Here is an 18,322-nt window from a genome sequence, read left to right on the forward strand (position 1 = left end):
CATTGTAATCGTATCGGAAAACGTGCAAACGCATTCCTTTTTTAGTCATAATATATAATATTCTTCCCCCTCTCTCTCTCTCTCTCTCTCTCTCTCTCTCTCTCTCTCTCTCTCTCTCTCTCTCCCTCTCACTTTCTTTTAAAAACCAATCAACATTCATTTATGAATTATGAGAATTTTATATGGAATATACAAGTAATTCTACAGTTTCATAACGCTAAATTAACTGCACAATGGTTCACCAGAAAGACACGTAAGACCAATTCCATACAAAACAAGCTATCAGTACAGAGTTATTTTTGGACAACAACAGGTAGAACAGTCTGTCCCCGCGGTTTTTTGTCATTTCAAACGCCAAAATTTGACATAAAAAATGGTAAAATTTGCCATCAAAATAGCAAAATTTGCCAAAAAATTTTCGCTAGTTTTACAAAAATCAAACAATTAAAACAACATGTACGGTAAAAAAATTGACACAAATAGGGCATTTTGTAGAATATTGATGTCACAACATGTCAATATGAATTTATTTATATTTTGAATGGTTTGAAAATAATAATAATAATAATAATAATAATAATAATATAATAATAATAATAATAATAATAATAATAATAATAATAATAATAATAATAATAATAATAATAATATAATAATAATAATGATAATAGCCATAGTAAGTAAGTAAAAAAAAGAAGGATGTAATCAAAATCGCATAAAAAATTCATAATTTGAAAAACTAATTAAGGAGAGGAAAAAAATAACTATTCACAAGGAAAGAGAAACAAAATCCATTTTCCAATGTGGGCACATTAAATTTGTATTCTCTACTTACTATCCAATTTTGAGCATTATTATTATTGCTTTATATTTCAATATAGGCCTGATGGGTTTTTGAATGAAAAACATGGGGGGAAAAAGGCGACAAACAAATCTTGGGATCTCCAATAGCCTAAGCTAGGCCATAGAGGTGGGAGGCTAGGCCTAGACATGTTTGTCCGTTATTTAGTGCCAATTTTGGATGCTAGCATTGAAAGTCGCCGTCTTTTCACAATTTTTCATAGCTTTTGTTGTTTTTTTTTAAAAACAAAAATCGTCAATTTAGCCTAAAAACGGCGAAAATTGCGGCTTTTTGCGGCCAAATAAAAATTTGCGGCTTTTTGCGGCCAATCGGGGCATCTCGAAGGGGTTGCCCGGAAGATAGAGAAGCGGAACAGTCTTCTGAGGAAGCTGGCGGGATCGACTTGGGGCGCTAGCCAAGCGCTCCTGTGAACGTCCGCCTTGGCACTATGCTATTCCACCGCGGAGTATTGCGCTCCAGTGTGGGGTAGAAGCAGAAACGTTGAGAAGGTGGATGTAAAACTTCGCAAGTCGATGCACATTGTGTCAGGAACGCCAGCAACAACTCCTAGAGAATGGGGCCCGATAATGGCAGCGATCCAGCCCCCCCCCCCCCCCCCTCCCTTCCCCGATGTCCGGAGGGAGACGATTACGGGAAACTGGCTGAGTAAGATCAAAGAGAGAGGGAATGGGGATACCCCTCTGATGCGCATAATGGACGGCGCCCCCGTTTCGAGCCGAAATAAGTCCCGGCAACCCTTGTACGCAGAATCCCTGACTACGTCTAGAGCTGCACATACGAGATGGAAGTCGGTTTGGACGAATTCAATCCCTCGTGGGGGCGGGGACGTAACCTCCTCTAAGCTTGGTGAGAAGTTGCCAGGCTTTGATACCAGTAAGAGGAGACACTGGGTGACTGCGAATCGGCTTCGGTCGAGGAGCTGCCTCACGGCCAGTGCGCTTCATCGGTGGGGTCTTTCTGACTATCCAACATGTACCGGCTGTGGGCAAGAACCTGAGACGGCAGAGCATCTAGTCGAACGGTGTGTTGTGACGATGCTACCCGGCGGGTTTGCGACGGTGCACGAATGCGGATCAGACTTTGCTGATTGGGTCGATCGTCATAACATAGTAGTGTGAAAACCATAAGAGGCTGCTTCCATTTGCGGCCGCGAAAAACTGCGGGGACAGAACAGTCGCGGGTGCTTTTAGCCGAGCACTCAATTATAGATAGTATGCACTTGGCTTAGGAGTTCACAACATTGCCATCCGGAAGTATAACTGGCCAGCACACAAAACTGTGTGTAACCATGATCGTTTATAGTCTAGTTAAAACAGTTTAATGAGAATTACTCACAAACGCGGATGGCAAAAAACAATAACAAAGACCTGAGTGACGTCATCTTCGAACTATCTATACCTGAACGAGCAGGCAATTTGTGTGCAGTGCCTTACAGTACCCAACAGTACAGAAAAAATATATTCCCATTGTCATCATGCGATCAATAACGTAACGTAAATAGCTTGACACAATACTGCATCGTAACAATTGATGATTATCATGATGATAACAACGATGATGATAATGATGATGATGATGATGATGATGATGATGATGATGATGATGATGATCATGATGATAATGATGATGATGATGATGATGATGATGATGATGATGATGATGATGATGATGATGATAATCATAGCGTTTTAATACACTTTTATAGGTCTGCCGATTCCATACTGTCATCAAAGAGTAGTAGTCCTCCAGAGCCGTAGTTTATCCCGTTTTCTACAGCGTGAAACGGACAATAGCAATTGCCTGATACCCTTTTCATAGGACACTAGTCTATCTCAAAGTACTTTCCGCCAGGTATATCAGACCCAGCTATACAATCACTGATGGCTGGACAGGGAGGTCAGAAAAAAAATTCGACTGCACCCAGGATCGACTTTGGTCCTTTGCGTGTGAAGCAAGTGATCTACCAACTGAGCTATCTCGACGGCAAACTATCATCAAGTCTAACCAAAATTGGCTATAAAACACGTAAAATGATTATCGCAGTATTTTTGGAAAGAAAAAATAATTAGGAGGAGGGGAAAAGGAGCCAACATTAATCCAGTTGTGTTCTACGAGTCTGTTTGTCTGTCCGCCTGCCCGTCTTTATAAGTGTAGTTGATTATATTTGCTAAATCAGATACACAAAAATCTCTTATTATAGAATAAGATTGACGATTGAACAATGTGGATAGTTCGTGAATCGAAAGTTTAGTGAAAGGAAAACATCCGGTTTGACGCTAAAAATAATGATCAATGGGAATCCAATAATATAATGATGTAAAACAACATTCGGTCGCCTTGTTTTGAATGTTTACACAATAGGAATGAACAATTTTTTTGTCGTCCATTTCAAAAGTTTCCAATCTTAAAAACTAATACTGATCTCTCAGAGTAGTTCTATCTCATCTCATGTAGTTCCATATCTGAAGCAGACGTCGGAGGTCATCTTCCGCCAAGCTGATCTATCTCTTGCCAATTCTATTAAAGCAGCGCCACCTTTCTCAGCTTCATCTGTCCAAGTTCTTATCCATTTCAAATACGTTATTCTTTGTCTTCCTCTTATTCTTTTTCCATTCATCTTTCCAGTCAAGGCGAGTACTTCCAAACCAGGGTGGCGGATAATGTGTCCTAAAAATTCCATTTGGCGTTTGATGATTTTTGTTATCAGTGATCTTTTTCTGTTTGCCATTTCTAAAATTTCTTCATTTCTTTTCCTTTCCATCCATGACACCCTCATCATTCTTCTGTAAAACCACATTTCCACTGCCTCCAGTCTTTTAACCATGGTCTTGTTTATGGTCCAGCTCTCACAACCATATAGCAGCACAGACAGTACATAGCAATCCAGGACTTTGATTTTTGTTTTCATGCTAATATTCCTGTTTTTCATAATTGTATGCAGCTGGTTGAATGCATTCTTCGCCATACCTATTCTTTTCTTTATTTCACAATCTGATTTTCCATTGGATGTTACATTGAAGCCTAAATATTTGAAACATTCAACTTGTTGTATTGTTTGTCCTCTGCTTGTTATTACACAGGCTGGTGGGTTATTATTTTTAGATACTGTCATACATTCTGTTTTAGATATATTCAGTTCCAGTCCCATATTTTCACTACTCCTGACTACAACATCAAGTAATTCTTGTAGTTCATGTTCAGATTCTGCCAGTAGAACCGTATCATCTGCATACCTCAGATTTGTTACATTCTTTCCTCCAATACACACCCCCTTCTTATGTTCGATATCTCTTAATATCATTTCACTATAGAGGTTGAATAAATCTGGAGACAAAACACATCCCTGCCTAACTCCTCTTCTAATAGGTGTAAAACAGCTTAGCTCGTTGTCAACACGCATTGCTGCTTCTTGTTCCCAGTACAAATTCCGTAATATTCTTAAATCTTTACCATCAATGTCCAAGGATGATAGAATTTTGAATAGTTTTTCGTGTTGTACTTTATCAAAGGCTTTTGAATAGTCGATGAAACACATATACAGATCTTTATTTACTTCAATACATCTTTCCATCAGCATTGATAATGTGAATATTCCATTTCTGGTACCCTTGTCCTCAACAAAACCAAATTGCATCTCCACAATTTCAGGTCGTATTTTATTTCTTATTCTTAGTAAAATTACCTTCAAAAGAATTTTTGTGAGGTGGCTCATTAGGCTAATAGTTCTGTGTTGTTCACAATCAACTGCCCCTGGCTTTTTTGGTAATGCTATAAAAATGTAGTTCTATAGCATATTTAATAGGATTTTTCATATTCCACAACATGTAATTTTCATGCTGTCAAACCTAATTTGCACAAGTCATGGGTTATTTGGACCTAATTCCTCCTAATACAATAATTCCAGCCTCAAAAACATCTCACTGATAAAAACTCGATTGAGTTTCTTCCCCAAAACACCAAAGGAATTTAACAGTAACAGCCTCCCAGGAAAAAATGGTCTACGCGGCCAACATGGAAGCTTTCAAAAACGTCTTATCCGTCTACCTAATTTATACTACAGAGCAGCATTTATCGTCAGCATGATGTCGCTGGCTGCGTTAACCCGAAGAAGAAGAAGAAGAAGAATGGGGAGAAGGAGGAGGAGTCGTAGTAGTAGTAGTAGCAGTAGTAGTAGTAGTAGTAGTAGTAGTAGTAGTAGTAGTAGTAGTAGTAGTAGTAGTAGGAGGAGGAGGAGGAGGAGGAGGAGGAGGAGGATAAGAAGAAGAAGAAAAAGAAGAGTGAGGAGAGGAGGAGGAGGAGGAGGAGGAAGAGAAGAAGGAGAAGGAGGAGGAGAAGAAGAAGAAGAAGAAGAAGAAGAAGAAGAAGAAGAAGAAGAAGAAGAAGAAGAAGAAGAAGAAGAAGAAGAAGAAGAAGAGAAGAAGAAGAAGAGAGAGGAGAGAGGAGGGGAGGAAGAAGAAGAAGAAGAAGAGAAGAAGAAGAAGAAGAAGAAGAAGAAGAAGAAGAAGAAGAAGAAGAAGAAGAAGAAGAAGAAGAGAAGAGGAAGAAGAGAGAGGAGAAGAGATAGAAGAATGAGTAGAGAAGGAGTAGTAGTAGTAGTAGTAGTAGTAGTTAGTAGTAGTAGTAGTAGTAGTAGTAGTAGTAGTAGTAGTAGTAGTAGTCGTAGTAGTAGTAGTAGTAGTGTAGTTATGTAGTAGTAGTAGTAGTAGTAGGTAGTAGTAGTAGTAGGAGGAGGAGGAGGAGGAGGAGGAGGAGGAGGAGGAGGAGAAGACGAAGAAGAAGAAGAAGAAGAAGAAGAAGAAGAAGAAGAAGAAGAAGAAGAAGAAGAAGAAGAAGAAGAAGAAGAAAAAATAGAAGAATGAGGAGGAGGAGGAGGAGGAGGAGGAGGAGGAGGAGGAGGAGGAGGAGGAGGAGGAGGAGGAAGAAGAGAAGGAGGGGGAGAAGGAGAAGAAGAAGAAGAAGAAGAAGAAGAAGAAGAAGAAGAAGAAGAAGAAGAAGAAGAAGAAGAAGAAGAAGAGGAAGAAGGAGAAGAAGAGGAAGAAGAAGAAGAATGAGTAGGAGAAGGAGTAGTAGTAGTAGTAGTAGTAGTAGTAGTAGTAGTAGTAGTAGTAGTAGTAGTAGTAGTAGTAGTTATAGTAGTAGTAGTAGTAGTAGTAGTAGTAGTAGTAGTAGTAGTAGTAGTAGTAGTAGTAGTAGTAATAGTAGTAGTAGTAGGAGGAGGAGGAGGAGGAGGAGGAGGAGGAGGAGGAGGAGAAGACGAAGAAGAAGAAGAAGAAGAAGAAGAAGAAGAAGAAGAAGAAGAAGAAGAAGAAGAAAGAAGAAGAAGAGAAGAAGAAGAAGAAAGAAGAAAAGAAAGAAGAAGAAGAAGAAAAAAAGAAGATGAGGAGGAGGAGGAGGAGGAGGAGGAGGAGGAGGAGGAGGAGGAGGAGGAGGAGGAGGAGGGGAGGAGGAGGAGGAGAAGAAGAGGAGAGAGGGAGGAGGAGAAGGTGAAGAAGAAGAAGAAGAAGAAGAAGAAGAAGAAGAAGAAGAAGAAGAAGAAGAAGAAGAAGAAGAAGAAGAAGAAGAAGAAGAAGTTTTGATTCCCCTAATTAACATTTTTGAGGTATCTTTCAGAGAGATCTCTGTCTCCGATTTAACTTAGTAAAAATATACATAATATCTATAACAGAGTAAAATCATATTAACTGAAGCTTATAACGTGATAATAATTTTGAAATGAATATTTCAGTGTCATGATTATCCCTCCTAAGGTTTAAAAGCTGTTTGCAAATGTTTACAATTGTGAAGCATAAACATGTCAAATATTCGAAAAAGGATTAAAGGTCTCTGTCTAAGTTAAGCTCACGACTAATATTGTTACCAATACAAAATCAGAGAATTTAATTCACCCTCTTATAATATAATATCTTGATCCTTATTTCCCTGATTTAATTTACATGGCGTAATATGAGATTGAATAGTTTGATCTAGAAGATGAAACGGAGGCATTAACTATTTGTGGGATGATTATATCTGCTCATGATAAACGACCATTTGAAGTAGAGTAACAATAAATAATTTTAAAAGACATCAAATCAAATACCCACAAAAATGGGGAAATGTAATTTATATTTGCGTGACCTGCCTTAGGTAGTCACGCAAGTCTGGTTTTTTCCTAGTCGGTATTTAGGCGCTTTTCTAGATGTTAGTCTTCATTGTTGTGTGTATTTTTCTTTTTTCTTTTAAAAGTAAATACCTTATTCTATCTTACCTCATTTATCTTTCCAATTATTGTTTCTTTGATCATTTGTTCTTATGCGTAAAATATGCATTACTCTTCGGTAATGTCCATTATTTTATTAGAACTCCCGGTCATTTCATTTCCATTAACCGAATGACATTCACGGACACACAGGCGCGCGCACACGCACACAGACACATACACACGCATACTCACAATATTCCACATACAAAATCATATGTTATTATGTCTGTCTTAATTATTTTTATGTGTCGGGTATTGTTATTCCATAAATTCTATCTTGGTCGGTATCAAAACATTCAGCGGTTTGCCATCAATCTGGGGAAAATGGAATCAGATTGGAGTTGTGTCCTGATTGCATTTCCGATTTGGAATCATTTATACACGCAACAAGAAAATACAACCCGCCAAAACCCATTCATCCACTCCGGGAAACTTTTCTTGCGTTTGACATCTCGAGTCATAAGGTTGAATTTTCCATAACAAGTGAGCTAATCTGGTCTCCGACTTCACCGACTTGCGACGACTCTCATGAATATTATGTTAACCATGGCTTACCAGAAAATTCCGGACTAAATTATATTCGAACCATTTCGGTTATCTAGCCGAATTAATGAATTATGATTATTTTTGAGGATAGTGGAGACAAGAAGTGACGTTTCAATAAATAGAAGAGGAATATGATACTGGGTATAATCATGTTGGGATGGTTAAAAGTTGTATCAATGATGGGCGGGATTATAAATTATTATTCATTAGTCATGAGAATAAATCAACATTTAGGTACTTCTCCCCCTTGTTTTCTTTTTTAAAATTATCTCTATCAGACTCTCAATATTTCAATCCCATAACACTGTAGCAGTTAATATGTTTGAGGCTTTTAGACAAATTTAAGGCCATCTTGATCGGTTGATATTTAAGCAAAGCTTAATATGAATAATAAAGTTCAATAAGAGAAAAGGTGCTTTGTCTGTGTGCGACAGTATTTGAAGCAAACGTGTACATTTGCCCTCACTGCGATGCATACAGTGCAACATTGCTCAGTGACAAGAAATGGATTGAGTTCTATAAAAATTAACGTTTTCATTTTCATTTTTAATTTCAAAAGATCATCGAATTTCAAGTTCATTTTGTTTATATAAATACAAGTAAAAACGCAAGGTTATTTTCCGTCATCTGAGAGACTGTCCAAATGCCCACTGCTACCAAAAACAAACATACAACCAATCTTAGAATATGCGAGTATTGTCTGGGACTCGTATCTCCAAAAAAGATATCAACACATAGAGTAAGAGGAGAGTAACCATGCGAAGTTACAATGATTTTTCACCAGAAACAAGTGCCTCATCATCAGTTAAAAGCCTTGACGATTTCCAGATCCGGCGAAAATGAGCCAAATAATGTAAGATATTATAAGTTATAAGATCTACCACAAATGAATTGAACCGACTTTCCTGAAACCATTAAACATATCTCAATATCAACGCAGGATATGCATGTCTTTGCTTTTTCTTGCAAAACTTGGAAAGATGAGACCCCCCCCCCCCTCCTCCGCACTACTAACTTTTATACGGGCCACTACTTACTGTAAATGGTGCTGCTCGAAGCTCATCATTTTGGGGTCATTCCACACCCATCATGATGAACATGCTAGGAGGAGAATGAAACAATCAGGAAGAACAATTAAAGTCTGAAATGAACACAACAACAATCTTTGTAGAGTATGACATGAGACCAATAGACCGAGGCGGGGGTTCCGATAGCCCAGTTAGTAGAGCACTCGCTTCACAAGTAACTCTCTCCTTACCGATCATTTTCAGTATTTTCCCAAAATAACAGGCTTACCCAGCAGAACAATTGTTTCGTTGTTTTTTTTTTAACACAAACAATCTCTCTACAAAACAACTTTATGTTCTTATTGATTAACCAAAGATCAATTCTTCAAAGTTTATAATGTACAAAATAAATCTGAATTTTTAAAAATGTGTATTGTGTTGTAACAAATGTGACGATTTTTCTGCAGATGGTAAGGAGAGGGTTAAAAGGAGTAAGCAATAAGTATCTTCTCCCATTCTGTTGTATCGCTTCTTGGCATGGTCAGTTTGGGTTGTATAATTTGGCAGCACGTTTGTAGCCCAGAATAACGAGATCGACCGCTTTCACTATATCTGCATGGTCATACGCCACCGTCTTTTCTTGTAGTTCATCACCATGATTAGCGAATCTCTATAGAGACAGGAGAAAAACATGAACAGAAATCCCTTCAAGATCCAGCTCTAAATCATGGGCATACATTAGTAAAATCATGTAATCCCACAATAAGGCTTATTATTCAAACAGTATTTATAAGCTACACATTTCCAAGACTTTTGGATGATGTGCTTTTCTAAGAAAAACAATAGTAATTGTACGGTGTGTAGTTCGCCTAACCGGCAGCCGTGTTGTTATTTCTCTCCCGAATTGTGTGATTTTTATTGATTTCTAAAACAAAAGTCTGGAATATTTTTATACAGTCGTTTTAATAAAGTTTTATTCTACATTGTGATATATATTTCTCGGAAATTCATAAGAGGATTTTTAGATAAATTAACATTTTAGTGGTGTAGATCCCATTGTTTGAAGTATTGTACTAGCCATTTATTGTTTACACTTACGTTAAGATTTTTAGTCACGATGTGCCATATCTATTTTTATCCTTATTACGACAACATTTATTGGAATGACACAGAATCGTCTTGGTATCACGGTAACAATAATAGCAGTAATAGCCAGCGGCTACGACCAAGTCGTGGTGGTGTGCGGAAACGAAGAAAAATAAATATTCAAATAGGTCACAGACCACCGCCCTTTCATACTAATAGAGCACTCAAAGTACATAACACACAACGGTGCCCAAGGTCTCTGATCAACATACCACTCAACGACACTCACAACAACATGCCAATAGTAAACGACACATCAACATATCAACAAAACATAATGACAACACCTGATCATTTTGATGAGATGCATAAACATAATGAGAACGTGGCTTGTGAAAATAAGACAATAACAACAAAGGGGGGAAGAAGGGTCAATATGAGGCCAAATGAAATAAAAAGAATCAATCACCAAATCAACTCAAATCATAACACGCTTAAAATAGCAAACAGGCAAACTAACAGTGACCGTAATGGTGAACCGAGAAACATGTTGAGAACTATGACCATAAACTTCCAAAGTTTAATTCCAAAACTACCGGAATTTTGGAAATTGATATCAGAAATAAAACCAGACATAATCATAGGTACGGAAACATGGCTACATTCCGAAATAAAGGACAGTGAAATATTTCCACCAGAGACATATTTCAACGTGTTCAGGAAAGACCGAGAAGATAGGTATGGTGGGGTGCTGGTTGCAACAACAACGAACCTCTCAGTAATAAAGCTTGACATTCAAACAAAATCAGAATCGGTGATCGTAAATATCAAAACAGAACAAGGCCTACTCACTGTGGGCGCTATGTATAGAACACCTTCAAACTCAACTATGGAACAAATGACTGAGATAACACGCTGTATTGATAGCCTAGACCCGAAAAATGTACTCTGGTTGAGCGGAGACCTGAACCTACCTGATATCAATTGGGAACAAGAAAAAATAATCAGTTACCAATATCCTTCATTTATAAACCAAGCATTTATTAACAAATTGCAAGATTTTGGCCTGAGCCAAATAAACAAAAATCCAACAAGGGGTACAAATATCCTCGACTTATTTATCACAAATCGACCAAATTTAATTGTCAAGTGAAGTATCGGTAAAATAATTATGACATGGATTATTTTTTCCTATATGTAATACTTTACATTTCAAAACATTAAAATCCAAATGCCATGTTGTAGACCATTTGAAAAGTGAAAATATATCATTTTGTAGAATGTTATGATGTTCAGTTGTACTATAGATCTTTGTATCGTCTGCAAACAGTTTGCAGGCTGAATTTATGCCACATGGTAAATCATTTATATATAAAAGAAATAAAAGTGGTCCCAATACGCTTCCTTGGGGTACACCGCTAATTACATTCTTAAAATCCGACCCCACACCATTGACAATGACCCTTTGTATTCGATTATTAAGAAAGTCTTTAATCCAGTTAAAGATATTCCCTTTAAATCCATATGTTTTTAGTTTAATGAATAATCTCTCATGAGGTACAGAATCAAAAGCCTTGCGGAAATCAAGATAAACAACATCAATGCATTGATCACGATCAATTAACTTGGTAAAATCCTCCATCACCTGTAAAAGTTGAGTAATGCATGATCTCTTTGATCTAAAACCATGCTGGTTATCGTTTAGCATCGTATGACTTTCAAGAAAGTCCATTATTCGGTCTTTCAAGATAGACTCCATAACCTTACAGAGTATGCATGTTAAGCTGATGGGCCTATAGTTTGCAGCATCTAGTTTGCTTCCCTTTTTATGAATGGCAGTAACATTGGCTTGTTTCCATTCAATGGGTAAGGTACCAGATTCAAGAGACTTATTATATATTGTTGATAGCGGCTGTGATATTTCAAAGGCCACTTCTTTCAGTAAACGGGGATTAAGGGAATCGGGTCCCATGCTTTTAGTCACGTCTAAATTCAACAATTTTGCAAGTATGTCTTCTTGTGTAATATAAAAATCGGGGACGTTTAATTGATTTGTAACATTGAACGTTGGTATATTTGTAGTGTCTTCTTGAACAAACACAGATGAAAAATAATTATTTAAAACATTAGCTATATCTATATCCTATGTCAAATCTACTTTCCGTTGTGCCTTATGAAAAGGATGTGGGAGTTACTTTTGATTCACATTTGAATTTTGATTTACATATTGATAATTGTGTAAGCCGTGCAAACAAAATGATGGGAATAATATATAGAACCTTTATAAGTCTGGATAAAACCACATTTTTATATTTGTATAAATCGCTCGTTCGACCAATTCTAGAATACGGAAATTGCATCTGGAGCCCATTATATAAAAGACAATCTATTAGTATTGAAAGTGTACAGAGGAGAGCTACCAAAAAAATTTATACAATACAGTATTTATCTTATAAGGAAAGGTTAGAATTTCTTGACTTACCCAGTTTGAAATATAGAAGAATTCGTGGGGATTTAATTCAGGTTTATAGATTGGTACATGGTCTGGATAGGATAGACTTTTCTGATTTTTTTTCATATTCTAATATTACTTTTACTAGAGGGGACAAGTTTAAGATTTTTGTCTCTAGATGCAAAACAAACATAAGACAAAACTGGTTCGGTATTCGTATTGTTCAGAAATGGAACAGTTTGAAATTTGAAACAAAGAATGCAAAATCTATGGATTATTTCAAGGTGTTAGTAGACAGGGAATTATATGATGGGAGATTTATATATGACGAATAATACTTGTTTGCTCTGCTGTTGACATGGCTTTCAATCTTGTATGTATATATTATGCATTATTATATTATTATGGTTATCTTCTATACGCGTGTGTATGTGTGTGTGTGTGTGTGTGTGTGTGTGTGTGTGTGTGTGTGGTTGTGTGTGCGCTTTGCATGTCAAGGTTAAAGATATATGTTTGTACACCACATGAGTACATTTAAGTTGAAATACTATCTTTACCACGTGTATCGTTATTGTAATATTTAATCAATAGATTTATGGCATTACTAATTAATATTAAGGGCATTCAAAGGATCTTATCCTATTTTGCCCTATACCACATGTTATGTTAAGTGTAAAACCATTCCAGGCATTAGTGACCATGACATTCTCATCACGGAAAGCACTATCAAAGCAAACAAAATCACAAAAAAATCACACCCTATTACTATTTGGAAAAAGGCAAATATCGCCGAAATGCGGACAGAAACACGTCTTTTTAGTGAAAACATAATTAATCAACATCTAGAAAGCACTGAGGATGTTTGGACTGCCATCAACGACCACCTAAACAAAATGATGACCAAACATGTACCAACGAAGAAAAGCTCAAGGAAATTTCACCAACCATGGATAAACACCACCGTCAAACGATTATCTAGACGGAAACAAAAGGCATGGAGCAGAGCGAGAAAGTCCAACAGTAAGAAAGACTGGTACAATTATGCCTGACTGAAAAAAGAAACACAAAAAGAGAGTAGAAAGGCCTATCATAATCATGTTAAGAAACTTGTTAGTGAAGACTCAAACAAAAAGCTCTGGAAATTTATAAAAAGTAGGAGGTGCGATTCGGTTGGTATAGCGCCCCTTGAGCATGATCGTGTATTATACTCTGATGCAAAGGAAAAAGCAGACATACTTAATAACCAATTCTGCTCTGTTTTTGCTTCAAAAGCTCATACCAAAATTACCACTCAACAACTACAAGGCGAAGAAAACGATTCCAACACTATGGCCGAAATCAATGTGACAGTAGAGGGCGTTTCCAAACTCCTCGCCACTCTAGATCCAAAGAAAGCATGTGGCCCAGACAAAATACCATCCCGTCTCTTAAAGATATTGAGTAACGAATTTGCACCTGCCCTCACACATTTGTTCAAACTCTCTCTTGAAACGGGAGACATACCAATTGTTTGGAAGCACGCTCTTGTCCAACCCATCTACAAGAAAGGTGATAGAAGCAGGGCTCAAAACTACCGTCCAATTTCATTAACCTGCATTTGCTGCAAACTGTTGGAGCATATAGTGAGATCCTCAATAACTGAATATCTCGAAACTAACAGTATTTTTTGTGATGAACAGCACGGATTTAGGAAGCACCACTCATGTCAAACTCAACTTCTATCATTAACACATGATCTATCAGCTGCTATTGATAAAGGTGGTCAAATTGATCTAGTACTACTGGACTTTGCCAAGGCCTTCGACAAGGTCCCTCACCATCGGTTAATCCAGAAATTGTATGACGTTGGTATCAGGAACAAAACCTTACAATGGATTGCAACTTTTCTGGACAATCGCACCCAACAAGTTCTTGTCGACGGCGAGACTTCCACTATCGGGATGGTGACATCGGGCGTACCTCAGGGCTCAGTCCTTGGGCCCGTCCTATTTTTAGTGTACATAAACGATCTTCCACGAGGTATAAGGTCAAAAGTGCGCCTCTTTGCTGACGACACAGCATTATATAATCAGATAAAAACAACAGACGACTGCAAAACACTAAATGACGATCTAGCTAAATTACAAGAATGGGAAACAATAAATCAAATGGAATTTAACGTATCAAAGTGCAATGTTCTAACCATCACAAATAAGAAAGCACCTATAACATTTGAATACCAACTTCATGGTCAAAACCTGGAACATGTAAAGACAGCAAAATACCTTGGCATCGAGTTTGCTAAAAACCTCAAATGGAATGACCACATATGTCACCTGGCTTCAAAGGCAAATCAAACAAGCGCTTACATCACCCGCAATTTAAAAAAATGCCCAATCACAACTCAAACCCTTGCTTTTAAAACTATTGTTAGACCAATTTTGGAGTATGGCAGCTCAATTTTGGACCCATATACAAAGAAAAACATCGACACCTTAGAAAACATCCAAAGAAAAACAGCAAGACGCATCACAAACACATTCGATCCTTTCTCAAGTGCGTCTGAAATATCACAACGGATTGGCCTTGAACCTCTGGAAAAGAGAAGAAAGATAGATAAACTTAAATTGTTCCACAAGATCTACTACAAAAATTCGTGCCTTAAACTTCCAAACGACATCAAAGATATCGGCACAAGAAATACGAGGGGACACACAGCAAGAGTAACCATCCCAACATCAAAAACAGACGCCCACATGTATTCGTTTTTTCCCTTCCACTGCCCGACTATGGAATAGCCTCCCAGCTGAAGTGGCTGAAAACGGTTGCCAACATGCCTTCACGCGATTGCTGGAGTTCACAACGTGACTTTTTAATCTATGTGGTTTTAGTATTATTTGCAGAGTTTTAGCAAGTTTAAAATGTAAAACACTACAAACTGTGGAGTGATCCTCGACAATATTGGAGGTTTCCACAAGACGAAGAAGAAGAAGTAAACTGTCACAACACCAGCACTAACATTAGTTCTAGTCTGATTCCCTAAAAGAATCCTAGTCTTTGATAATAAGTCTAACACACGTCTACAACTCTGAAGCTCCAGTCTCGCGCACTACAGTCATAAAAGCCAGTCTTACACTATAAAAAGATGCAGTTGATCCATTGTCTTGTCAAGTCCAAAGAGTTATGATTAAAATGAAAATGGAAAATGTGATTATGGCACAAAATGGTGTGATTAACACTATGAAGTGCTTTTTTTTAATTAGAGAGGATGTCTCTTACATTGGCCTTGGAATGAAGGGAGAAATGACTTGTCGACAAGACAAGAAAGGACTTTCAGTTGATGATTCCTCAGCTATGCCCCTGCGAGCTATTTTATACAAAGCCAGTTCACAGGAGAGAGCCGGATACTCTCCGGCCATATAATATTGGGAGACCGTTAGCGGGATCGCTAGACCACTTGAAAAGCTACTGGACTGACGGAAATCTTGATGAAAAGGAACAAAATGCATCAAAATATGTGTAAGACCTTAAACACCGCCTTCAACGTGGCTGGAAAATTGCGATTGGAACCTTAAAGCGGGCTTGGGCAAAAGAAGCTCGAAAATACAACTACATAAGGGAGCGAGAACTCCAAGTGAGGGACAAGGGCTTACTGACACTATCCTTATCGGAAGATAACAAATTACAAATTGCATGGCAAGGTCCGTAAATTATCACAAAGAAAATGTCCGGAACTAACTATTGTTTGAATGTGAAAGGAAAACAGAAGGCATATCACATTAATCTAGTGAAAAAGTATTATGAGCGAGATGCATACCAAACCTTGATGTCTTTAATGGTGGCTGAAGAGGTGGAAAGTAATGAAACCTTTGCACATTCCATTACAACAGTGAGCCCACAACAATTTGGGTTATCAGGCCTGCAAATATGTGCACGTCGGTTGAAAACATCAATATAAAGTCACAATTGGCATCGACTGTAAACATATGTGACGTCTTTCCAAAATGCAACGCAATATTTTCCCAGCAATTTAAAATTTACAACTTTCTTACCAGGGACTCAAAATATCACACTCAAGTAAAGATGCCTCGCGAGACACAATGGCCTTGAGGCTTTTGTTCAAAATCACGCCAATACGGACGGCTCCAGACTGTTTCGAAGGGCTCCAGGCTGTATCCGGGTGTCTCCAGGCGCCTGGTCGTTCCAGATTTCTCCAGACGGCCTCCGATTGGCTCCAGGCGGCTCTAGGAGGCTCCAGGCGGCCTTTGGGTAGCTTCAGTAGTACAAATCTGCTTTGCATCGGGAATACTTAGGGCTTCATCTGATATTTTGCAATGCTGTTCGTCTATTTGGCATTGGATGCAGGAGCATAAATTAAAACTTAATGATGACAAAACGGAGAGCATGCTTTGCGGCACTCCGTCATTATTTAAAAGACAATATTGCCATCAATACTTGTTGGTGACTGTCACATCAGTATGTCATCCAAAGCGAAAAACCTTGGCGTTGTGCTCGACGACTGTTTCAGCATGGAACATCAAATCAACCAGATGATCAAAACCATGAATTTTGAATCTATCGAATGAAACAATACATTCCTCTCCATTTGCTGAAGATGGTCGTTTGTGCACTGATACTCTCACGCCTTGATTGCTGTAACTCGCTACTCGCTGGTCTGCCTGACATATAACTCGAAAAACTACAAAAAGTTCAGAATAGAGCAGCAAGGCTTGTCCTTGGTATTGGTTGCAGTGACTCGATGGGTGTCATGGCGATGTTGAGGGCATTACACTGGCTACCGACGCCGTATTGATGGTCACCGGGTGATTTTAACAACTGTAATGATTTTAATCTCCCGGGACTTTATCAATACGTGGACGGCAAGACAAGGGACAAAAACAACATTAGATTTATTCCTCTGTAATGTTAAAAATAGTTACAAATGTTCATCTCGTGCCCCATTAGGTTTATCTGACCACTGCATGCTCTTGCTACTCCCCACCTACCGCCCTGTTTTTAAACGTGTGAAACCAGTAAAGAAAAGTGTACAGATCTGGAACGAAAGTGTGTGTGAAGATTTGCGTGGTTGTTTCGAATGCACTGACTGGAATGTTCTTATCGAATCATGTGATAGTGTGGATGAGCTGAATGACTGTGTGAGTGAGTTCTTAAAATTCTGTGAACAGTTGGTGTGTTGTAAAAAAGAAATATAATACTATCCTAACAACAAGCCTTGGATAACAAAAGAACTAAAACTTTTATTAAACCAAAAGAAAACTCTCTTTAGTAGTGGAAACAAAAAAGATCTTAAAATAAAACAAAAAGAGATAAAGAGAGTAATATCTAGCTGTATAAACAAATACAAAAATAAGACTGAAAAGTGCTTTTCTTCTGGGGATATAAAGGACACGTGAAGGGGGCTAAAAACTGCTGTTAACTATAATCCAAAGCCCACGATTATACCAGGAGACATCGAAATTGAAACTCCAAACAAATTTTATTCACGTTTCGACACAGCAAACAAATTTGACATTGAAAATGTAAAATATAAATTAAACGGGCTTTGGAAGATGAAATGACTATTGAGGTCAGTGAAGAAGAAACGAGATTTGTATTTTCGAAACTAAACGAGAGGAAGGCTGCTGGTCCGGGATTGAAAGGAAAATTATTAAAAGAATGTGCCCATCAGCTTTCCCCCATTTATACACATATTTTTAACATGTCCCTCCAATGCGTTTCGATCCCTGAAATTTGGAAAACTTCAAAAATTATTCCTGTTCCAAAAAAAAAGAAAAATTTGAATCAATAAACGATCTCTGACCTGTTGCACTGACTTCAATAGTCATGAAATCTTTAGAGAAACGTGTTCTTGTTAAAATTAGGAACCAGTTTATGCCATTGATTGATAGTCATCAATTTGAGTACAAACCAGGGCCCGTTCTAATGAACGCGGACTAACTTTAGTAATTTACTAGTCTAGTAAATGACTAGCTAGTCTTTAGCCCAAACTTAGTAAGTGTCTAAAAAAAATCGGATTCAATGAGCATTATTTAGTCTCGGACTAGCTGGGCTTTAGCCTAGAAATGGGCGTGGCTAGTCCTGACCTAGTCCTGACCTATCCCTTGACTCTATCGGTTATTTTGTGCTGC

Source organism: Berghia stephanieae, chromosome 5 (genome assembly GCF_034508935.2).
Source record: "Berghia stephanieae isolate SIO BIC M18660-M18661 chromosome 5, UCSD_Bste_1.3, whole genome shotgun sequence".
NCBI lineage: Eukaryota > Metazoa > Mollusca > Gastropoda > Nudibranchia > Aeolidiidae > Berghia > Berghia stephanieae.